The sequence below is a fragment of the Moschus berezovskii genome, chromosome 4 (genome assembly GCF_049115385.1).
Source record: "Moschus berezovskii isolate FMDL1 chromosome 4, NW_MosBer_1.0, whole genome shotgun sequence".
Classification (NCBI taxonomy): Eukaryota; Metazoa; Chordata; class Mammalia; order Artiodactyla; family Moschidae; genus Moschus; species Moschus berezovskii.
In genome coordinates, this window is record NC_142463.1 from 25,706,911 (window position 1) to 25,733,122 (window position 26,212).

The window sequence follows — 26,212 nt, forward strand, 5'->3', positions numbered from 1 at the left end:
TACAGTAGCCTTAGCAGATTAAGACAGAAACTACTCATAACCAAATAAATTACAAAAATTGTTTATAAAAAGTCACTAAACAAACAGAAAACTACAACCCACAGAAAGCAACAAAAACAAGCCATGAGTAATGGGGAAGAATCTTATTTCCCAAGTTATCAAGCTACAATATTTTAAATGCTACTTTTCAAAAAAAATTATGACACATGCAGGTAAGCAAAAAGGATGGTCCATTCAAAGGAGAAGTGAAGTGAAGTGAAGTCGGTCAGTCGTGTCCGACTCTTTGCGACCCCATGGACTGTAGCCTACCGGGCTCCTCCATCCATGGGATTTTACAGGCAAGAATTCAAAGGAGAAATAAATAGAAACTATCTATGAGGAAAGAACAGAAGTCAGACTTACCAGAGAAACACTTTTAATCACTATCTTAAATACGCTCAAAAAACTCAATAAAAAACCATAAAAAAAGAACTAATGAAAACCATAAGGATGACGTGTGAACAAATAGAGACTATCAATAAAGAGATAAAGATTATTTTACAAAACAACAACAAAAAAATCTAGAACTAAACAGTACAATAACTGAAATGAAAAATTAGCTATAGGATTTTAAAAGCAACTTTAGGTAGGCACAAGAAATATCAGAGAACTTGAGGATTGACCAACTAAAATTATACAGTCTCAGAAACACAAAGAAAAATGAATAGAGCCTAAGAGATAATATGGGACCCCAATAACTGTACCAGTACATGCAGAACAGGGAGTCTCAGAAGGAAAAGAAAGAAGAGAAAAATATTTGATGAAATAATAGCTGAAAACATCCTAAAACACTTTCTAAGTTTGACCAAAGATAAGAAATCACATATTCATTAAGTTCAATATGTTCCAAGAAGGATAAACAAAAAACATCCATATCAAAACACATTATGATTAAGCTGTGCGTGCTTAGTCACTCAGTCATATCCAACTCTTTGTGACCCTATGGACTGTAGCCTGCCAGGCTCCTCTGTCCATGGGATTTCCCCAGCAAGAATACTGGAGTGGGTTCCCATTTCCTCCTAAAGGGCATCTTCGACCCATGCCTACCCACATCTCCTGCACTGCTGGTGGATTCTTTACAGTGAGCCACCAGGAAAGCCCATGATTAAGCTATCAAAAGCCAAAAAGAACCTTGAAAATAACAAGAGAAAAGTATTTCATGTATAAGGAATCCTCAATAAAATTAAAAGATAATTTCTCATCAGAAAATATAAAGGTTAGGAGGCAGTGTGATACATATTCAAAGTGAAAAACAAAAACTGCGAACCAAAGGAAAAAAGTCTGTCCTTCAAAACTGAGGGAGTAATACTTTCCTAGATAAACAAAAGCTGAAGGAGACTGTCACTACTAGATCTATGCTTCAAGAAATGCTAAGTGGGAAATTAAAAGACACTAGACAGTCACTGGAAGCTATACAGAGAAATAAAAACACTGGTTAACAGGTAAATGTTAAGCCAGTATTATTGTACTTTTGATTTGTAACTCCTCTTTTTTCTGTATGATTAAACAGAAAAATGCACAAAACAATAACTATAAATTGATGTTAATGGGCACATAATATATAAAGGCACACATGTGATTACAGCATAAAGGAAGAGAGATAGAAGCATAGTTGTATACTGCTGAAGCTGGTATTAATTCAAAATAGAAAAACTTAAAAATATATCAAAAAGGAAATTAGAAAGGAATCAAATTAGTACAATATGAAAAAGTCAAACATGAAAGGCAGTAATGAAGGAACAGGGCAGGGGGTGGGGAGAGATAACACATTAAAAAAACAGCAAAATGGCACAATTAAATGTTTATCAGTTATTATTTTAAGCATAAATGGATTAAACACACCAATTAAAAGGCAAAGATCAGCAGAAGGAATAAAAAGACATGACTCAACTAAAGGTGATCTACAAGAGACTAACTTCAGATTCAAAGACAAAACTAGGTGGAAAGCAAAAGGACAGAAAGATATGCAGGCAATTACTAACCAAAAGAGAGCTTGGGTGGTTGTACCAATATGAGATAAAATGGACTTTAAATTTTTAAAAAATTATAGGAAAATTAAAAGGGTATTATATATTGATAAAAGGGACAACCCTCAGAAGACATGAAAACAATAAACATATAGATAATAATAACAGAGCCTCCAAAATGTACTAAGAAGAAATTGACAGACTGGAAGGGAGAAACAGTTATACAATAATAGTCGGAGATGTTAATTCCCTACCATCACTATGGTATAGAACAACTAGAAAGAAGATCAATAATGAAATAAAAACCTTGAAAAATATTATAAGCCAACTAGATATAAGAGACATTTGCAGAACACTCCACTCCCAAACAACAGAAATGTGTATTTTTCTTTAGCTCATATGGAATAGTCTCTAGGATAACACATTATACATAGCCACAAAACAAGTTTCAATAAATTTTCAAACACTAAAATCATACAAAAGATTTTTTCACTACCAAAAGTGAATGTCAGCTATAAACATCTTCATTTAAAAAAACAAAAGATCTCAAGCCAATAATCTAATTTTATACCTTAAGGAACAGAAAAAGAACTAACTAAACCCAAGGCCAGCAAAAGGAAGAAAGCAACAAAATTAGAATAAAAATTAATAAAATACAGAATAAAAAATAGATAAAATTAACAAGACCAAAAGTTGTTTCTTCACAAAGACTAACAAAATTGACAAACTTCTAGCTAGATGAAGAATAAGAGAGGAGACTCAAATTACTAAAGTCAGAAGTGAAAGCAGGGATATCACTACTGACCTATTGCAAATAAAAATATAAAAATAATGTTATGAACAATTATATGAAAATGAATTAGGTATCCCAGATGAAATGGAAAAATCCCTAAAAAACAAACTACCAAAACTGACTCAAGAATAAAACAGAAAATACAAATTGACTTACAACAAGCAAAAAGACTGCAACAGCAATCAAAAGGGTAATCAAAAGGCTTCCAACAAAGAAAAGACAAGAATGAGACAGCCTCACTGTGAAATTCTACCAATCATTAAGAGAATTAATACAAATTCTTCTGTTTTGAAGAGGAAACACTTCCTAAATCAGTCTTTGAGGTCACTATGACCCTAATAACAAAGTCAGACAAACAGAGCACAAGGAAAGAAAACTAGAGACCTATATATGTTACAGATAAAGGTGAAAAAACCCTCAGCACAATACTAGCAGTATGGAATAAACTACATATTCGGAGTATAAGGCATGATCAAGTGGAATATTACAGGATTGCAAGGGGGTTCAACAAAGAGGAATCATTATACCACATTCATAAGCTGAAGGAAAAACAAAACAAACAAGAAAACATGATCCATTCAAATGATGCAGAAAAAGATTCTGAAAAGCCAACAACCTTTCATGATAAAAATACTTAGACTATGAAAAAAAAGGAACTTCTTTAACATGATAAAAGACACTTATGAAAAACCCAGAACGAAATCATACTCAATTGTGAAAGACTAAAAGCTTTTATTTACCCTAAGATCAAGAACAAGATAAGGATGCCCACTTTTGCCACTTCTATGCAACATTATATAGAAAATTCTAGTAGATCAATTAGGCAAGAAAAAGAAATTAAAAACATCAAAACTGGAATAGAAGTGAAACTATCCATATTCCCAGATGACAAGATCATATACAAAATCCTAAGGAATTCACACACACACACACCACAAACACACACACACCAAACAACCATCAGAACTAATAAATTCAGCAAAGATGAAGGGTAAAAGATCAATGCACAAAACTCAGTTATATTTGCAATATGCACTAGCAAAGAAAAATCTGAAAAGGCTCTTAGTAAAATAATTCTCTTTATCATGTGGTCTAAAAGAATAAAATATCTAGGAATAAATTTAACCAAGGAAGTGAAAGATTGGTACAGTGAAAACTACAAAATATGATTAAAAGAAATTTTAAAAGACCTAAATAAGTAAAAAAACATCAAATGTTCACAGATTCTAAGATTTACTTTCATTCAGTTCAGTTCAGTTCAGTCGCTCAGTTGTGTCCAACTCTTTACGACCCCATGAATCACAGCACGCCAGGCCTCCCTGTCCATCACCAACTCCTGGAGTTCACTCAAACTCATGTCCATCGAGTCGGTGATGCCATCCAGCCATCTCATTCTCTGTCATCCCCTTCTCCTCCCGCCCCCAATCCCTACCAGCATCAGACTCTTTTCCAGTGAGTCAACTCTTCGCATGAGGTGGCCAAAGTATTAGAGTTTCAGCTTTAGCATCAGTCCTTCCAATGAACACCCAGGACTGATCTCCTTTAGAATGGACTGGTTGGATCTCCTTGCAGTCCAAGGGACTCTCAAAGAGTCTTCTCCAACACCACAGTTCAAAAGCATCAATTCTTACTTTCATTAAGAGTGGCCAAAGTAATCTACAAAGTCAATGCAATCCCTATCAAAATTCCAATAGCTTTTTTTTTTAGAAATGGAAAACCCAATCCTCAAATTCATATAGAAGAGCAAGGAATCCACAACAGCTATAATAATCCTGGGAAAAGAAAAACTTGAAAGACTCATTTGCATATTTCAAAACTTACTATTAAAAAGAACTGAGAGTCCAAAACTGAACACATACATCTATCAACAACTGCTTTTTCAAAAGTGTGCAAAAACAATTCAATAAGGAAAAAACAGGCTATCCCACAAACAGTGCTAAGAAAACTGGATACTCACATCACATGCAAAGTAATGAATCTGGACCCCTACTTTATACCATATACCACAATTGACTCGAAATGAATTAACAACGTATATATAAGAGCTCAAAACATTAAACTCTTTCAAAAAAATAAAAGGGTATATCTTCAAGACCTCAGATTTGGTAATGAGTACTTAGACATGACATTTAAACAATGAGCAACAAAATTTAAAAAGCAAATACTAAAATTCATAAAAATAAAAGTTTCTGTGTGGTAAAGAGCACTAACAAGAAAATGAAAAGGCAACCTACATGAGGAGAGAAAAATATTTACAAATCATATATCTAATAAGAGCCCAGTGTGCTGCACTCAACAGGCCAGCAAATTTGGAAAACCCAGCAGTGGTCACAGAACCGGAAAAGGTCAGTTTTCATTCCAGTGCCAAAGAATGGTCAAACTACCGTACAATTGCACTTATTTCACATGCTAGCAAGATAATGCTCAAAATCCTTCAAGCTAGGCTTCAACAGTACGTGAACCAGGAGCTTCCAATGTACAAGATGGATTCTGAAAAGGCAGAGGAACCAGAGATCAAACTGCCAAAATCCACTGGATCACAGAGAAAACAAGGTAATTCCAGAAAACATCTATTTCTGCTTCACTGACCATGCTAAAGTCTTTGACTGTGTGGATCACAACAAACTATGGCAAATTCTTAAAAGAGATGGGAATCCCAAACCACCTTACCTGCCTCTTGAGAAACCTGTATGCAGGCCAAGAAGCAACAGCTAGAACCGGACATGGAACAATGGACTGGTTCAAAATTGTGAAAAAAGTAAGTCAAGGCTGTATGTTGTCACCCTGCTTATTTAATTTCTATGAAGAATATATCATGGAAATGCCAGGCTGGATGAAGCACAAGCTGGAATGAAGACTGCTGGGAGAAATATCAATAACCCTCAGATATGCAAATGACAACACCCTTATAGCAGAAAGCAAAGATGAACTAAAGAACCTCCTGATGAAGGTGAAAGAGGAGAGTGAAAAAGCTGGCTTAAAACTCAACACTGAAAAAACTAAGATCATGAAATCCAGTCCCATCACTTCATAGCAAATAGATGGGGAAACAATGGAAACAGTGAGAGAATTTATTTTCTTGGTCTCCAAAATCACTGTGGACAGTGACTGCAGCCATGAAATTAAAAGACACTTGCTCCTTGGAAGAAAAGCAATGACAAACCTAGACAGTGTATTAAAAAGCAGAGACATTATTTTGCCAACAAAAGTCCATACTGTCAAAGCCATGGTTTTTTCAGTAGTCATGGAATGTGAGAGTTGGCCTATAAAGGCGGCTGAGCGCTGAAGAATTGATGCCTTTGAACTGTGGTGCTGGAGAAGACTCTTGAGAGTCCCTTGGACTCCAAGGAGATCAAACCAGTCAAGGCTAAAGGAAATCAGTCCTGAATATTCATTGGAAGGACTGGTGTTGAAGTTGAAGTGTCAATACTTTGGCCATGTGATACAAAGAGCCAACTCACTGGAAAAGACCCTGATGCTGGGAAACAGTGAAGGCAGGAGGAGAAGAGGGCAACAGAGGATGAGATGGTTTGATGGCATCACCAACTCAATGGACATGAGTTTGAGCAAACTCCGGGAGATGGTAATGGACAGCAAAGTCTGGCGTGCTGCAGTCCATGGGGTCGCAAAGAGTGGGACATGACCTAGTAACTAAACAAGAACAAATAGTTGACTTATAGTATCATGTTAGTTTCAGGTGTACAGCACTAGGATCCAGATAGATAAGATTCTTTTTCATATTCTTTTCCTTTATATGCTATTACAAAATATTCAGTATAGTTCCCTATGCTCTACACTAGGCTGTTGTTGGTTATCTACTTCATATAGAGTAGTGTATATATGTTAATGACAATCTGCTAATTTATCCCTCCTTCCAACCCCATTTCCCCTTTAGTAATCATAAATTTGTTTTCTATGTCTGTGAAGACTGCTTTAATATTTAAAACACTTTTCCCAACCCTGAAGTAATTTCAGAGTCCTTATTCTCCCTGTAGCACACCAGGCTTCCCTGTCCATCACCAACTCCTAGAGCTTGCTCAAACTCATGTTCATCGAGTCAGTGATACCACTCAACCATGTCATCCTCTGTCGTCCCCTTCTCCTCCTGCCTTCAATCTTTCCCACCAAGAGGGTCTTTTCCAATGAGTCAGTTCTTCACACCAGTATTGGGAGTTTCAGCTTCAGCATCCGTCCTTCCAATGACTGTTCAGGACTGATTTCCTTTAGGATTGACTGGTTTGATCTCCTTGCAGTCCAAGGGACTCTCAAGAGTCTTCTCCAACACCACAGTTCAAAAGCATCAATTCTTCAGTGCTCAGCTTTCTTTATAGTCCAATTCTCACATATATACATGACTGCTGGAAAAACCATAACTTTGACTAGACGGACCTTTGTCGGCAAAGTAATGTCTCTGCTTTTTAGTATGCTGTCTAGGTTAGTCATAGCTTTTCTTCCAAGGAGCAAGCATCTTTTAATTTCATGGCTGCAGTCACTATCTGCAGTGATTTTGGAGGCCAAGAAAATAAAGTCTCTCACTGTTTCTATTGTTTCCCCATTTATTTGCTGTGACGTGATGGGACTGAATGTCATGATCTTAGTTTTTTCAATGTTGAGTTTTAAGCCAGCTTTTTCACCTTCCTCTTTCACTTTCAAGAGGCTCTTCAGTACCTCTTTATATAAAGAAGTTAGGTCGGTTTTATTCATGATAGTCAAAAAGTAACTAACAACTCAAACATCCATTAAAATGAAATGATATTTATATAATACTCATTGTTCAGTCACCAAGTTGTGTCCGACTCTTTGTGACTCCATGGACTGCAGCACACTAGGCTTCTCTGTCCCTCACCATCTCCTGGCGTTTGCCCAAGTTCACGTCCATTGCATCAGTGACGCCACCCAGCCATATCATCCTCTGTCACCCTCTTCTTCTGCCTTCAATTTTTCCCAGCATCAGGGTCGTTTCCAATGAGTTGGCTATTTGTATCACATGGCCAAAGTACTGGAGCTTCATCTTTAGCATCAGTATTTCCAATGAGTATTCAGGGTTGATTTCTTTTAAAATTGACTGGTTTGATCTCCTTGCTGTCCAAAGGACTCTCAAGAGTCTTCTCCAGCACCACATTTAGAAAGCATCAATTATTCAGCGTCTGCCTTCTTTATGGTACAGCTCTCACAACTGTACATGACTACTGGAAAGACCATAGCCTCGACTATATGGACCTTTGTTGAAAAAGTGATGCCTTGCTTTTTAACACATTTGTCTTGGTTTGTCATAGCTTTCCTGCCAAGAAGCAATCATCTTCTAATTTCATGGCTGCAGTCACAATCCACAGTGATTTCAGATCAAAGAAGAGGAAATCATATAATACTTGTTGTTCAGTCACCAAGTCGTGTCTGACAATACTACTCAGTATTAAAAAAAAAAAAGAATGAATTTCTGATACATGCTTCAATGCAGATAAATCTCAAAGATACTGAGTTGTACAAAATATATATGGTACATGATTCTGTATACATGATATTCAAAACTAGAAAACACTTATCTTATGGTGATAGAAATAAGGACAATAATTGCTTCTGGAGGTGAAGAACTGATGGGTCAGAGACATGAAAACTTCTTAGGGTGACAGATGTGTTCTTTATCTTAATCAGAGCTATGGTTTCATGAGCATACTTTTGCTGAAATTTGTCAAACTATATTACTAAAGGTATACCTCAACAACAACAAGAACAGCTACTAGGGAAAAATTTAATGAATGATTGGTCTCCCTAACCCTATCTCACTCCATGCCTTCATTCACTCAACAAATATTTATTGAGGATCAACTACATTCCAGGCACTGGTTTAGGCTGAGGATACAGTGAATAAACATAGAAAACCCTGCTTTCATTACACATGCATTGTAAAGGGAGGATATAGACAATAAACAAGAAATATAGTTTAAATACATACATATATTTAAGATAGTTAATAAACTGAGTATTAAAGCAAGGGGAATGTGCAACATTAATAATAGACTGAAATTTCTGATAGGTTGACCACTGAAGACCAAAAGTAGGAAGGTAACTTTGGGGCTTATATCTATGACTTGGTTGTATAAATGGAGTGTAACTGGATACGGCATTATAATTCTGAGCCTAAGCCTTTAGTTATCATTACATCTATGTCAACATCACAAATGTTAACCCAGACAATCACTGGATTATCTGCAGTCCCCTAAAGAGGATCTTAAAATGAATATGTACAGGACCTATCTGAGCCCAGCAAGGAGCCAAGTTCAACTAGATCTGTACCTTGAAGCATACATCAGTCAACTCACAGCAAGTGGCTGAATGAGAATAAGTAATTGTTGATTTAAATCACTAGGCTATAGGGTGGTTTGTTGCTCAGCAGTAGCATTAGTTTGGAGGAAAATACTATGTCTGAGATTTACATTTTAATAAATACTCAAGCAGTACTGTATAATTACAAAAATTGTTGTATAAATTACAAACAAGAGACTTCAGAATATATCCTTGAGTGAAGAAAAAAAAGTTGTAGAAAGTTTGTGTAATATGCTATCAACTATTTAAGATTAATACGAATAGGAGGGCTCAGTTGGCAAAGAATCCGACTGCAATGCAGGAGACCCTGGTTCGATTCCTCGGTCAGGAAGATCCACTGGAGAAGGGATAGGCTACCCAGTGTTGTAACCTCACGCATAGTAAAATGCCTGGCACATAAGTAGACCACTCTACTAATATTTGTTGAAAGGATAAACGGATGATTTTTATATAAATACATTTCTTGTGCACTGTTCAAGCGTTTTAGACACATTAATTCATAACTGTCTCATCATCCTTACAAGATAAAGTATCACTGATGAGAAAACTTAAGCTTAAAGAGATCAAGTCACATATCCAGTTGCTCACCTGTTAATACTTGGTGGCAGAACTAGAATCTAAATCTACAGCCAGAAAACTAAAGCATTTAACCTTTCCACTACAATCCTGCATATTTCATCAAGGTATTAACATTAAAAAAGGAAGGGTATCTGTAGCAGTCTCAGGAAGGCTTGGGTTGTTCCCCAATTTCCTCAAGAAGAGCAAACTGTCACTTCTTTTTCCTCTTCCAGAGACTGTATCTAGATGCATTCAGGATAGTGTCTGACTTACCATCGTAGGCTGTCCTACAATACAGCCTCTAACAAAACCAGGATGTCCAGAGGTTCCCCGGTAATTGTTTACCTTTACACTAAGAATGCTGGGAAAGAACAAAAATCTGCCCAGGCAGACTCCAAGGAGTTTGCACTGTGAGACCTACAGTTCTTGCAGGTTGTCTAAAAACAAAAAAACATATCAGCCAGGCCTACGGTGGTTCCATGTGTGCTAAATGTGTCCATGACAGGATCAAGTTCACTTTCCCTATCAAGGAGCAGAAAACCAGTGTGCGAAATATTAAAAGCACAAGTACAGAGTCAGAAAGTGAAATTTAAAAAATGAAACTTTCTTTCAGACTTCCCCGGTGGTCCAGTGGTTAGGGGTCTACCTGCCAATGCAGGGGACACGGGTTAAATCCCTGCTCTGGGAAGATTCCACTGAGCCACAACTACTGAGCCCACACGCCACAACTACTGAGCCCACACGCCACAACTACTGAAACCCACCAGCCGTAGAGCCCATGCTCCGCAACAAGAGAAGCTATCGCAATGAGAAGCCCACAAACCATAACTGGAGAGTAACCCCGGGTCGTCACAATTAGAGAAAGACTATACGCAATAACGGAAACCCAGCACAGACAAAAATAAATAAAAATTAATTTTTTTAAGTTAGATCTTCTCCATTTACTTTCAACTACACCAAACGGAATTTTGCTTTTGATGCCACAGGCATATAAATAAGTATACAAAGTTAGGCCAATAAAAATCATTTTTTACTCTAAGCTAAATTTCCCCCTAAATAAGTATATGATAATAAAGAGAGTGAATTAATGCTCCTCTCTAGTGTCCAGCATCAGTTCTTCTTCAGACTTAGCTCACTGGAAAACTGCTTTTCCAAAACTACTGTAATTAGAGTATCAAAACAAAACAAAAAATCTGAGTGACTTACTTAGCATTTAATCACATTCCATTTTGAAATGTGGGAGAGATAAAGCCAAAAGATGAGTTGGATTTTAAGCGGTAAAGGCTTAGAGTCCCTCATACATGAAGTCCTAGAAAAACACAATTCTTTTTCTGTTCTCTTATGATTCTCTGCAACAGTCACTTTGCATTAAATTTTACTCTGCCTTATACTACCATTTGCCTCATAATGCTATTAATGAAATTTAGGGCACCTCAAACATAATGCCACTTTTCTGGTAAGTAAGATGTTCAAGCAGGTTTTAGAAAAGGCAGAGGCACCAGAGATCAAATTGCCAACATCCGCTGGATCATGGAGAAAGCAAGAGAGTTTCAGAAAAACATCTATTTCTGCTTCATTGACTATGCCAAAGCCTTTGACTGTGTGGATCACAATAAACTGTGGAACATTCTGAAAGAGATGGGAATCCCAGACCACCTGACCTGCCTCTTGAGAAACCTGTATGCAGGTCAGGAAGCAACAGTTAGAACTGGACATGGAACAACAGACTGGTTCCAAATAGGAAAAGGTGTACGTCAAGGTTGTATATTGTCACCTTGCTTATTTAACTTATATGCAGAGTACATCATGAGGAACGCTGGGCTGGAAGAAGCACAAGCTGGAATCAAGATTGCTGGGAGAAATATCAATAACCTCAGATATGCAGATGACACTACCCTTATGGCAGAAAGTGAAGAGGAACTCAAAAGCCTCTTGATGAAAGTGAAAGAGGAGAGTGAAAAGGTTGGTTTGAAGCTCAACATTCAGAAAACAAAGATCATGGCATCTGGTCCCATCACTTCATGGGAAATAGATGGAAAAACAGTGGAAACAGTGTCAGACTTTGTATTTTTGGGCTCCAAAATCACTGCAGATGCTGATTGCAGCCATGAAATTAAAAGACGCTTGCTCCTTGGAAGGAAAGTTATGACCAACCTTGATAGTATATTAAAAAGCAGAGACATTACTTTGCCAACCAAGGTCCGTCTAGTCAAGGCAATGGTTTTTCCCGTGGTCATGTATGGATGTGAGAGTTGGACTGTGAAGAAAGCTGATCACCGAAAAATTGATGCTTTTGAACTGTGGTGCTGGAGAAGACTCTTGAGAGTCCCTTGGACTGCAAGGAGATCCAACCAGTCCATTCTAGAGGAGATCAATCCTGGGTGTTCATTGGAAGGACTGATGCTAAAGCTGAAACTCCAATACTTTGGCCACCTCATGTGACAAGTTGAATCACTGGAAAAGACTCTGATGCTGGGAGGGATTGGGGGCGGGAGGAGACAGGGACGACAGAGAATGAGATGGCTGGATGGCATCACCGACTCGATGGACATGAGTTTGGGTGAACTCCGGGAGTTGGTGATAGACAGGGAGGCCTGGCGTGCTGTGATTCATGGGGTCACAAAGAGTCGGACACGACTGAGTGACTGAACTGAACTGAACTGAGGCATCCTCAGGTTAGAAAGTTTAAAAAGGGTTCAGTTCAGTTCAGTCGCTCATTTAAAAAAAAAAAAACAACCTCTAAAGAAAAGAGCATCCTTTTTGGCAGTCTTACAAGACAAAGCTTACACTCAAAAATAGCAGGGGACAAGACCTCAGACAACACACCAGGCAGGCTCTAAGGTAAAATAAAAAGGCAAGACACAGACTAGTATAAAATATTCATAATACACGTATCTGATGATCCTCAAAAGCATTAGGTTGAGGGGGTAAAAAAGTCAGACAGGCAAAACTAATCTACAGTGATAGAAGTCAGACCTGTGATTTCCTATGAGGGCATAGGGATTGATTGGATGAGGTCTTGGGGGAACTTTTCTAGAACAAGGAAAATATTCTATATCTTTATTAGGATAATGGGATACTACATGGCAATAAAAACTACATATATTCTCACATATGGATGAAATGCAAAAGACTGCAGGCTGCATGACTTTGTTTATATAAAGATCAAAAAATGGCAAAACTAATTTACCATGATAAAAATCAGAACAGTAGTTCCGACATCCCTGGTGTTAAAGTGGTTAAGAATTCAACTGTAACCTTAACCCTGTATGCGAGACTGCAAAAGAGACATAGGTGTATAGAACAGTCTTTGGGACTCTGTGGGAGAGGGTGAAGGTGGGATGATTGGGGAGAATGGCATTGTAGCATGTATATTATCATATGTGAAATGAATCACCAGTCCAGGTTAGACGCATGATACAGGATGCTTGGGGCTGGTGCACGGGGATGACCTGGAGGGAGGATATGGGGAAGAGGGAGGTGGGAGGGGGGTTCAAGAAAGGGAACACATGTACACCCGGGGCGGATTCGTGTCAATGTGTGGCAAAACCAACCGATATATTAATGTAAGGTAATTTGTCTCCAATAAAATAAATTAAAAAAAAAAAAAGAATTCAACTGCCAATAAAGGGGACACGGGCTCACCACAAAAACTGAGCCAGAGCTCAAGAGCCTGAGAGCCACAGCTAGTGACCCCATGTGCTGCAACTACCGAAGGCCACAGGCCTACACTCTGTGCTTTGCAAAAGGAGAAGCCACCACAATGAGAAGCCCCAGCACTGCAACTAGAGAAAATCCATGTGCAGCAAAGAAGACCCAGAGCAACCAAAACAATAATAAATAAAATATTTTTTAAAAAAAGAACAGTGGTTTCCTATAAGGCATGGGGATTGACTGGAATAGAATATGATGAAAACTTTCCAGAACAATAAAAATACTATGTATTTTCTTGTAGTAGTTGTTAAAGGGGTACTGTCCAAGTAAAATGCATTTCAATGAATACGCATTTCACATAAATTAAAATTTTTTTAGTTATAAACAGTAAAATAAAATTTAACTTATCTAAAGAAAAACAGCAGAGTAATCAAATTGTCAAACAGCCAAGACTTAATTTCCCTAATGAATTTCTTCAATATTCTGCCAAAATGTTTTAAGTACCCAGCACACTTAAGTTTACCACTACTTCTAACTCCTTAGTAAAAAATTAATATATGAATAATTAAAAGGCAAAATAAATTTCCAGATAAACAAGAGCTGAGAGTTTCCCACCAACAGATCTTTCTTGGTACAAGAAATAGTTAAATTTTTCATGGTGACGGGAAATGATACCAGAAGAAACTTTTACACCAAGAGTGCCTAAAATGATAAATATGTAATACTTTTACTTTTGAACTTCCTTGGTGGTACAGTGGATAAGAATCAACCTGCCTATGTAGGGGGCACTGGTTGGATGCCTGGTCTGGGAAGATTCCACATGCCATTGAGCAACTAAGCCCGTACACCACAGCTACTGAGCCCATGTGCCACACCTACTGAAGCCCGAACACCCTAGGGCCCGCTACAACTAATGAGTCTGCGTGCCACCACTAATGAACCCCACATGCCAGAGCCTGTGCTCTGCAACAAGAGAAGCCACCACAATGAGAAGCCAGCGCAATGCAACCAAGAGTAGACCCCGCTCACTGCAACTGAAGAAAGTCTGTGCACAGCAACAAAGACCCGGTGCAGCCAAAATAATTAATCAATTAACTTTAAGAAAAAAGATAATTAAAATTAACTCTTTAAAGCGAAAATAATAGCAATGAATTGTGATGCCTTTAACATATGTAGAAGCAACAATATATAAAAATAAAACATAGGCTGAGAGGAGATAAAGTATATTCTTTAATTATAAAGTCCTCTCATTATATATACAGTGGTATAATTAAAGTTACACTGTGCTAATTAAGCTATGCATGTTGTAAACCCCAGAACAACAAGGTGAAAAAAAGATGTAGGTGGTATGGCAAAATGATATCAACTGATCTCAGACTCTAAGTTGCAACCACATTAATTTCTTCTGAGTGGTTTCAGGTCAGGAATGGCCATAAGAAAAATATGTGCAAGATTTAGAAGCCAGAAGAGAAGCAGCAAACAAACTACCCTCTAAAAGTCTAGTTATGGCCCAAAGTGTTACTGTAACCCATATACACTGTTACTGATCCACTGGCTCACCTCATGAACATGGAACAGAGGGAAGGTCCACAATTTCTCCAGATCTGGATTAATTTTCCTCATGAAAACAGATGCAAAAACCCTTAACAAAACCAAATCCAGGGATGTATAGAAAGAATAACACATCGTGACTAAGTGGGGTTTCTTCCAGCGATGCAAAAGTGGTTTAACATGAAAGGAGCAAAGATATCTTTTAATATAAATGACTGTACACAGAAAATCCTCTGCATTCTTTAAAAAGAAAAAGCTTCCAGAGTGATAGATAAATGTTTAAGGTCACAGGATACAAAATATATGACAAAAGTCTACTATATTCTCAAAAAACTAAACACAGAGCTACTATTTGATCCAGCAATTCTACTTCTGGGTATATATCCAGAAGAACTGAAGCAGGGACTTGAATAGATTTTTACAGATTTGTGCTCATAGCACAATAAGTCAAAAGATGGAATAACAATAGCACAAAAGATGGCATCAACTCAAATGTCCATTGACCAATGAATGGATAAACAAGATGTGGTGTATACATAAAACAGAATAATATTCAGCCTTAGAAAGGAAGGAAATTCTGACATATGCTACAATAGGGATGAACCATGAGGTAATTATATCGAAATAAGCCAGACACAAAAGGACAAATATTGTATGATTCTACTTCTATGAGGTAGCTAGAACAGTCAAATTCATACACAGAGAAAGAATGGTGGTTGCCAGGGGCTAGAGCGAAAGGAGAATGGAAAGTTAATGTTTAATCAGTATGGCATTTAGTTGGGAAAGATGAAAAAACTCTGGAAAAAAGGTAGTGATTGATGTGCACAATAAAGGGCATGTACTTAATGCCACTAAACTGTACACTATAGTTAAAAAGGTAAATTTTGTTACACCTATTTTAATATACAAAAAGAAAGTCTACATGTAGTTTCACACATTCAGAGTTTTTTCAGGTAAAACTAATATATATAATATTATATTCAAAGTACTGGGTTTTCCGAGAGAATGGGGGACAGCGCAGGGGGAAGTACTGACTAGAAGGAGACTTCTATAGTTCTACTTATATTGTTTTCTTAACCTAAATGTCGTTTTCAAGGACATGTTCATTTTGCACAAGTTCATGAAACTATACTTTTATGATTTGTGTTCTTTACTATAAGAATATTACACCACAATGAAGTTTTAATTTTTGTCTTAGTTAATGACAGATAAATTGTGATTTTGCTGATTAAGGACTGGATCAAGTTTCATATCTAGATAGGTTTCAAGAACACATACCAGTCTAGCAAATGAGCCCAATATCTACCTGGATGGGTCGGGGTTTGGGAGAGGATTCATGGATATGCACAGCTGAGTCCCTTCACCGTTCACCTGAAACTATCACTACATTGTTAATCGTCTATACTCCAATACCAAATAAAATGTTTATAAGACAAAAAGCAGAGACATTACTTTGCCAACAAGGTCCGTCCAGTCAAGGCTATGGTTGTTCCCATGGTCATGTATGGACGTGAGAGTTGGACTGTGAAGAAAGCTGATCGCCGAAGAATCGATGCTTTTGAACTGTGGTGTTGGAGAAGACTCTTGAGAGTCCCTTGGACTGCAAGGAGATCCAACCAGTCCATTCTAGAGGAGATCAGTCCTGGGTGTTCATTGGAAGGACTGATGCTAAAGCTGAAACTCCAATACTTTGGCCACCTCATGCGAAGAGTTGACTCACTGGAAAAAGACTCTGATGCTGGGAGGGATTGGGGGCGGGAGGAGAAGGGGACGACAGAGAATGAGATGGCTGGATGGCATTACCAACTCGATGGACATGAGTTTGAGTGAACTCCGGGAGTTGGTGATGGACAGGGAGGCCTGGCATGCTGTGATTCATGGGGTCGCAAAGGGTCAGACACGACTGAGTGACTGAGCGACTGAACTGAAGAAAAAAACGACCGATATCTATACTACAGTAAACATTTATTGCATGCTACCTATTTTTGGCACATCGAGTATAATTTTTCTCAAGAGGTGAAAATAATGCTTCTGTTTCAAAAACAGTCTAAAATGAAAGTCAATTTCTACTATTAACAACAGAAGCAAACAGAAAATGAAATCTAACAGTGTAATATGAAAGTCTCTAAGTATATAAAGAACGTCAAGGACATATATCTGTGTTAAAAAGATTCTTCTACATATCAAAGTATTTCAAAGGCCCAGATGCTTATTGGCTCAGTTGGATTAAGTCTTTAGAACAAAAATATTATGCATTTAAAAAAAAAAACTGTTTGATCAGGTCTTCTAATATTAAAAGCTATAGAAAGCAAGCAAACTGATTAAGTTTTTATTTTCACTTTGATCAAAACAAGTAATGATTTTTATATAATAATAATTTTTATATAATAATACTCTCAGTAATACTCTCATAACATACAAAAATATCTAATGTGGTTTTAGAATTAAAATAAAAAAGTTATTTTCATAATTCTAATTTATATGCAGAAAATTAGAAAGAGTATGCTTAAAAAGTGCTACTAAGTTCTGAATTGAATAATAATTTACAAACTTTATCTTGGACATTACACAGTGATACTTGAACATGGATTCTGTATGTTTTAGGAGTGTACATGAACTAAAAAATTTACAGAGTTGATAAACTTGTATGAATTAATATCCTTCCAAAAAGAGAAAAAAAATTGATGTTTTATATACTATTTATGGTTCACCTCTTAAAAACAAAACTAGTGAACAGACTTATAAGAACTTACATTCTCCTCTATATCCACAAGAGGGAGCAAACATTTAATAAATCTTTATAGGAACTGCATTACATACTAATTTTTACATAAGACTTTTAGGAACAATAATCAGAAAAAATAATAAAACTACCAAAAATATTTGAATGTCTACCACATACCAGGAGAGTCTGGAAATACATCAGGTAAAAGATATAGTCATGATCTCAGATTTCACAGCGTATCAGGCAACAAAGTACATCTAGAGACTTGTAAGATAATACAAATAATACTTAGCTTTTCATAGCATCACTGTAAACTAAAGTTTATAAGTATTCAGTCTGACCAGAAACTACAAATGTGATGAAAAGATTAAACAAGTATCAGTAATGCATAGTCTAAAACTCTAAGAGGCAAAAAATATGCATTATGCAATTTATCATATAAAGAATGCACAACAGGCTACAAAATGCCAGTATCTTTTTACCAAGCAGACTTCGATGATCTAAACTACTTTGTCTTCCCATTAAGCTTAATTAAAATGAAAGCAAATTAACACTGACTTAGGGGAATGTGGGGCCATAGTTAAAGTACTTCAGAAGAGGCATCTTTGAAATGTACTGATTAGTAGTAAAATCATAATGCTAACACTAAAAAGTCTCAACCATAACCTATTAATAACATTTGAATACAATTATTTTTATATGACTTTAAAAAAAAACGGGTTCCAAAAGGGCATGATTAATTAGGTAGTAATAATCCAGGAGATCTTCCAATTAAGTATGCCTATATAGAAGCAAAACATATATAGATACAGTCCTTTTCATGAAGGTACATTGTCAGGAAACAATGTATAGTGAAAAAAATCAAGTCTGAATCAACACAGAACCAGCAGGACTTCTCTGGTGGCCTAATGGTTAGGACTCCATGCTTTCACTCTTCCGTAGATCCCCATCCATCCTTAGCTTAAAGAACTTGCATCAGCATTTCTTATGAAGGGCAGGTCTGCCGGCAATAAACTCTCTCAGGCATTATTTTCTGACAATGTCTTCGCTTTCACTTTTGAAAAATAATTTCACTAAGTAAAACTCTATTTTGATTTTTTTCAGTACTTAAAGATATCATCATCGCATTGTCTCCTATATTCCATAATTTGTGATGAGATGTTAACTAACATTCTTGTCACTAGAATGTCTTTTTTTTCCCCTAACCGTTTTTAAGACTTTTTTATCTTCGGTTTTCAAGAATTCAGCTGTTACGTGCTTATGTGTCAGTTTCTTTGTAATAATCCTACTTGGTGTTCTCAGCTTAAATCTGTAAATGGATGTCTTGCACCAAGACCCATCAAAGATACTAAGGGATTTTTCTTTTTTCAGCATAAGGCTAGAAACACTTCAAAAGAGGGGGAAAATAGAAAAATTAAGACAACTATTACTTTGCTATCAATTCATAACAAATTTTAAAATAAATTCTTGAAGAGATGCTGGCCAATAGATCCTCAGAGTGTAACTATTATCATTATGAATAAATGATGTCCAAACATTTTTTAACAGATGATTTGACTTGTATGTCAGGAATATAACTATATTTCATAAATCTGGATTTCAAAGGCAACTGACAAAATTTCTCTGACTTATTCTGAAAGATTAAATATAGAAATAAAGACTTCCCTGGTGATCCAGTAGTTAAAACTTCACCTTCCAATGCAGGAGGGTGTAGGTTCGATCTCCGGTTGAGGGGCTGGGATCCCCTGTGTCTCACAACCAAAAAATCAATACATAAAACAGAAGTAATATTGTAACAAACTCAACAGTCTTTAAAAATTGTCCACATTTTTTTAAAAAATCTTTAAAAAAAAAAGTACAAAAATAAAAATGAACGTTACTAGTCATGCTGAAGCTTTAGAGCATGAATGCCTTCATCTAATTTCAACTTGACTTACTTCTGTTCAATAAACACTGGTACCCTGATATTCAGCAGGCACTGTGGTAGGTACTAGAAATACAGAAGTGAATATGATATAATTCCAAATCTCAGGACACTCAAGAGTCTTAACTAACACACTGACGTTCATTTACATATTCAAAAGACACAAAGCTAAAGTAGCTAATATTCTGATGACAAAATCAGGATCCAAAATCTCGTGCACATGCTTCTCATCATACTCTATCTTATTTCAACAATATCAGAACTAGTTCAGTTCAATTTAATACTCAGTGAGAATATACACTTTGTGCCAGAAAGTATGCTAATTATTAAGAATATCAAAATGACTAAGATCTAGTTCCTGGCTGTAAAGAACTCACAAATTAGTAAGAAAGACAAACAGATATTTTAAAAGTATGTGAAAGCTGCAGTGACAGCTATTATGTATAACGATAACAGATACAGAGGAGGAAGGAATAAGTAAATGTCAGGGAAGACTTCACAGGAGATAATGCCTATGCACAAGTCTAAGGGATAAACAGAAGACTGAGACACAAGCAACTGAGAGAACTGGCAAAGTGACAGGACATGATAAAAGTTCACAAAAATTACAAGCATCAAAGTATCACTATAGAACAAGTCATGGGAAAAGTATAGGCTATCTTGGGCCAAATCACGAGGAGCTCTGTTAACCATGTCAATGAAGTTGATTCATCCTACATAAGCAATCGAATAGAGAGTTCAAGAGACGTTAGGAATGAGGCGGCTGCTTTGGGAGTCATTAACACATACGTAAGTAAGTGAAAGTCACTCAGTCACGTCCGACTCTTTGCAACCCGATGGACTATACAGTCCATGGGATTTTCCAGGCCAGAATACTGGAGTGGATAGCCTTTCCCTTTTCCAGGATATCTTCCAACCCAGGGATCGAACCCAGTTCTCCCACACTGCAGGCGGATTCTTTACCAGCTGAGCCACCAAGGAAACCCAAGAATACTGGAGTGGGTGGCCTATCCCTTCTCCAGCAGATCTTCCCAACCCAGGAATCGAACCAGGGTCTCCTGCATTGAAGGTGAATTCTTTACCAACTGAGCTACCAGGGAAGCCCAGCACATACATAATGGGTAGTTAAAACCAAAGAAAAGATGATTATCCCAAGAGACCATATGTGACAGGGAAGGATGGAATGGAAAAGGGAACAAGGAGAGACCCTTAAGGTATACTGATATTAATACTTAAGAGAAAGATGGGAGCGGGAGGGAGACATGGAAGCATTCAGAGTAGGGCATAAAATCAATAAAGCCTATTTTTAAACTGAGAAAAACTTGGCAAGTCTTTAAATTGGAAGTGGGCTCAGAAACAGGAGCCAGTAGAAAGGGAGACACAAATCCAAAGGAAATTTAACGAAAAACTGACGTGATGCAGATTCCTAGAGAGATGATTAAGAGCAGGTAGAGGGATGGCAATTAAACTTTTATGATAAACTCCCAAGATCCTCCTTTGAAGTGTGCCATTAATAAGTAAACACATCCAGAAAAAGCAACCAAGTGATAAGACTGATAGAAAGAACTGGAAAAGTGGGGCTCAGATAATAAGAGTTAATAGTGACATAGCTGCCTTCATGTGCTGGGAAAAAAATCCTGTAAGAGTCTAAAGTAAAACGGTACATCCTGGAAGGAGAAGTCAAGTGGGCCTTAGAAAGCATCACTACGATGATGGAGGTGATGGAATTCCAGTTGAGCTATTTCAAATTCTAAAAGACGATGCTGTGAAAGTGCTGCACTCCATATGCCAGCAAGTTTGGAAAACTCAGCAGTGGCCATAGGACTGGAAAAGGTCAGTTTTCATTCCAATCCCAAAGAAAGGCAATGCCAAAGAATGCTCAGACTACCACACAATTGCACTCATCTCACACTCTAGTAAAGTGATGCTTAAAATTCTCCAAGCCAGGCTTCAGCAATACATAAACCGTGAACTTCCAGATGTTCAAGCTGGATTTCGAAAAGGCAGAGGAACCAGAGATCAAGTTGCCAACATCTGTTGGATCATCGAAAAAGCAAGAGAGTTCCAGAAAAACATCTATTTCTGCTTTACTAAGACAAAGCCTTTAATTGTGTGGATCACCACAAACTGGAAAATTCTGAAAGAGATGGGAATACCAGATCACCTGACCTGCCTCTTGAGAAACCTGTATGCAGGTCAGGAAGCAACAGGTTAGAACTGGACATGGACAACAAACTGGTTCCAAATAGGAAAAGGAGTATGTCAAGGTTGTATACTGTCACCCTGCTTATTTGACTTCTATGCAGAGTACATCATGAGAAACACTGGGCTGCAGGAAGCACAAGATGGAATCAAGATTGTCAGGAGAAATATCAATAACCTCAGATATACAGATGTCACCACCCTTATGACAGAAAGTGAAGAAGAACTAAAGAGCCTCTTGATGAAACTGAAGAGGAGAGTGAAAAAGTTGGCTTAAAGCTCAACATTCAGAAAACTAAGACCATGGCATCTGGTCCCATCACTTCATGGCAAACAGATGGGGAGACAGTGGAAACAGTGGCTGACTTTATTTTTGGGGGCTCCAAAATCACTGCAGATGGTGACTGCAGCCATGAAATTAAAAGACACTTATTCTTTGGAAGGAAAGTAATGACCAACATAGACAGCATATTAAAAGGAAACATTACTTTACCAACAAAGGTCCACCTAGTCAAAGCTATGGTTTTTCCAGTAGTCACGTATGGATATAAGAGTTGGACTATATAGAAAGCTGAGTACCAAACAATGGATGCTTTTGAACTGTGGTATTGGAGAAAACTCTTAAGAGTCCCTTGGACTGCAAGGAGATCCAACCAGTCCATCCTAAAGGCGATCAGTCCTGAGTGTTCACTGGAAGGACTGATGCTGAAGCTGAAACTCCAATACTTTGGCCACCTGGTCCAAAGAGCTGACCCATTTGAAAAGACCCTGATGCTGGGAAAGATTAAAGGCGGGAGGAGAAGGTGACAACAGAGGATGAGATGGTTGGATAGCATCACCGACTCAATGGACATGAGTTTGACTAAACTCTGGGAATTGGTGATAGACAGGGAGGCCCGGCGTGCTGCGGTCCATGGGGTCACAACTGAGCAACTGAACTGAACTGAAACTTTTATTGGCTATCTTAGTTCCATTATGAAGTAGTGATCACCCAATTACTAGTACAATGCCTGGCACAGAGTAGGTATTCAGTTTTTGTCAAGTGAGTGAAACTATTCATGAAGACAATTTCAGGTAATATATATTTTTCGGTATTCTTCATATCCTCACATCACAATATATGATATGTAATAAGAATTGATGATTCTATTCATTAATCCAGGACTATCACTAATACCACCAAAACTTCATGATACTCCCATCTCTTTTACTTCACTCATCTGACCACAATAACAACCAGAAGAGACATTTCAATATTTCTGAGGAAAGGCCTTGTTGGGCAAGATCAGAGCATCCTATCTGGGATAAGTGAAAAAAGCGGCCTAAATACATGACTCTACAGTTTTATACTTTTCCATGGGTGTCAAATAGCAGCTGCAACTGTGAGATGTGGCCTGGCCAGCAGGGAATTCCTTGAAAGTATCTTCATGAAGGTCTCCTAAAAACTCAGGAGGACTGCATATGGAACTGAATCCTAGGGCCAGCTATGCATGTTACCACTGCCCTTTAATCAAAGGATGACTCTACATCCATGTTAAGTCAGTATACCTTCAGGATCCATCCCCTGGAAATGCCAAGGCTCTTCTTCAATCTTTCTCTGTCTCTCTCTCAAAGACACACACATGTACACACATGCACATAAAGCATAGATTTTAAAAAAAGTAAAGACATAAAAATCCTCTGTTAACACGCCAGGAAAGTATGTGGCTGTTTCTTGGCATATTAATATTTTTATCTTGGCAAATTACTCCTGGACTACGGACAGGATTTATGATCCAACAAAATCTTTAATCTTAGCAATAAAACATACTTCATTATGTCACAATCTACATTTTAACTTTACATACTCTTCATGTCTGCTTAAGTGGGAAGACTAATAGCTTAAGCAGTATTTCTCTGATCTTAAAACAAATCCACATTAAACATGTTTCATGAGGCCAGCATTACCCTGATAGCAAAACCAGGCAAGGACATCACACACAAAAAAATTACAGGCCAACATCACTGATGAACATACATGCAAAAATTCTTAATAAAATGTTAGCAAACCAAATTCAACAATATATAGATAGGATTATATACCATGACAAAGAGGAATTTATTCCAGAGTTGTAAGGATGGTTCAATATCTGCCAATTAGCCAATGGAAACACCACATTAATAATAACAAAGGGGGGAAAAATCAAATGATCATTTCAACAGATATCGAAAAGGTATCTGATAAAATTCAATATCCATTTATAATAAAAACTCTCAATAAAGTGGGTACAGGATGAATGTCGGAGAAGGCAATGGCAACCCACTCCAGTATTCTTGCCTAGAGATCCCTTGGACAGAGGAGCCTGATGGGCCGCTGTCCATGGGGTCGCACAGAGTCGGACACAACTGAAGCGACTCAGCATGCCTGCATGCATTGGAGAAGGAAATGGCAAATCACTCCAGTATTCTTGCCTGGAGAATCCCAGGGACAGAGGAGCCTGGTGGGCTGTTGTCTATGAGGTCACACAGAGTTGGACACGACTGAAGCGACTTAGCAGCAGTTAGCACTTAGCAGGATGAATGTACCTCAACACAATAGAGGCTACATATGGCAAACCTGCAGCTAATATCACACTTAACAGTGAAAAGCTATAAGGAACAAGACAAAGATGCCTATTATTGCAATTTTATTTAACAAAGTGTTGGAAATCCTAGCCACACCACAGCCATTTGACAATAAAAAGAAATAAAAGGAGAATTCAAATTGGAAAGGAAGAAGTAAAACTGTCATTATTTGCAGATGACATGATACTATATATAGTAAATCCTAAGGACCCCACCAAAATACTACTAGAACTAATAAATCCAGTAGCCATAGGATACAAAATTAATATATAGAAATTTGTTGTATTTCTATACACTAACAATGAATTACCATAAAGAGAAATTAAGACAATTCCATTTACAACTGTATCAAAAAGAATAAAATGCCTAGGAAAAAATATTACCAAGAGAGGTGAAAGACCTGTACACTGAAACCTATAAGACAATGATGAAAGAAATTGAAGAGAACACAAATAAATGAAACTCCACACTCATGGATTGGAAAAATATTGTAAAAATGTCCATACTACCTAAAGTACTCTACAGATTCAATGTAAATATCTATCAGAATTACAATGAAATATTTTATAGAACTAGAACAAATAATTATAAAATTTGTATAGAACACAAAAGATTCTGTTTAGCCATAATCTTGAGAAAGAATGAAATTAGAGGTCTTGCCTGGAGAATCCCAGGGATGGCGGAGCCTGGTGGACTGCCGTCTATGGGGTTGCATAGAGTCAGACACGACTGAAGCGACCTAGCAGCAGCAACAGCAGCTCCTTGATTTCAAACTACATTACAAGCTATATAGTATGATACTCACACAAAACAGATTCAGAGCTCAATGGAACAAAATTGAGAACCTATAAATAAACCTACAGATAAATGGTCAATTAATTTATGACAAAGAAGGAAAGAACATACAATGGAGAATGGATAAGTGTGTTAGTCACTCAGTCGTGCACGACTCTTTGCGACCCCATGAACTGCAGCCCACCCGGCTCCTCTGTCCATGAGATTTTCCAGGCAAGGATACTGGAGTGGGTTGCCATTTCCTAGTATCTTCAATAAATTGTGCTGGGAAACCTGGACAGTCACATGCAAAAGAATCAAACTAGACCACTATGTGGGCTTCTCTGATGCCTCAGTTAGTAAAGAACCAATCTGCAATGCAGGAGACCCCAGTTTGATTCCTGGGTCGGAAAGATCCGCTAGAGAAGGGATAGGCCACCCACTCCAGTGTTCTTGGGCTTCTCTGGTCGCTCAGCTGGTAAAGAATCTGCCTGCAGTGTGGGACACCTGAGTTCGATCCCTGGGTTGGGAAGATCTCCTGGAAAAGGGAAAGGCTACCTACTCCAGTATTCTGGACTGGAGAATTCCATGGACTGTATAGTCCACGGGGTCACAAAGAGTCGGACAGGACTGAGCGATTTTCACTTTGACTTTCAGACCACTATCCACACCATACATAAAAATCAACTCAAAATGGAGTAAAGACATGAATGTTAAGACCTGAAACCATAAAATTCCTAGAAGAAAACATAGGTTTTAACCTCACTGACATCAGTCTTAGCAATGCCTTTATGGATGAGTTCAAAGGCAAGGGAAACAAAAGCAAAAATAAACAAATGGGACTACAGCAAGCTAAAAAGCTTCTGCACAGCAAAGGAAACCATCAAAATGAAAAGGTAGCCTACTGAATGGGAGAAGATATTTGTGAATCATATCTGATAAGAGGTTAATATCCAAAACATACTGTAAAAACTCATATAACTCAATAACAAAAAATAAACAGTTGTTGTCAAACAACAATTAAGAACTGGGCAAAGGATCTGAATAGTTATTTTTCCAAACAAGACATACAGATAGCTAACCCATACATAAAAAGG

The 26,212-nt window shown here is 37.5% G+C and overlaps 1 protein-coding gene and 1 pseudogene across 3 annotated transcripts in view; one reads left to right on the forward strand and one right to left on the reverse strand.

Moving 5' to 3' along the window:
• Positions 1-26,212, reverse strand: part of FAF1 (Fas associated factor 1) — a 514,461-nt gene that overhangs the window by 463,393 nt on the left and 24,856 nt on the right. The gene's annotated exons all lie outside the window — the stretch shown is intronic.
• On the forward strand, positions 207-10,281 carry LOC148778014 (large ribosomal subunit protein eL34 pseudogene; annotated as a pseudogene).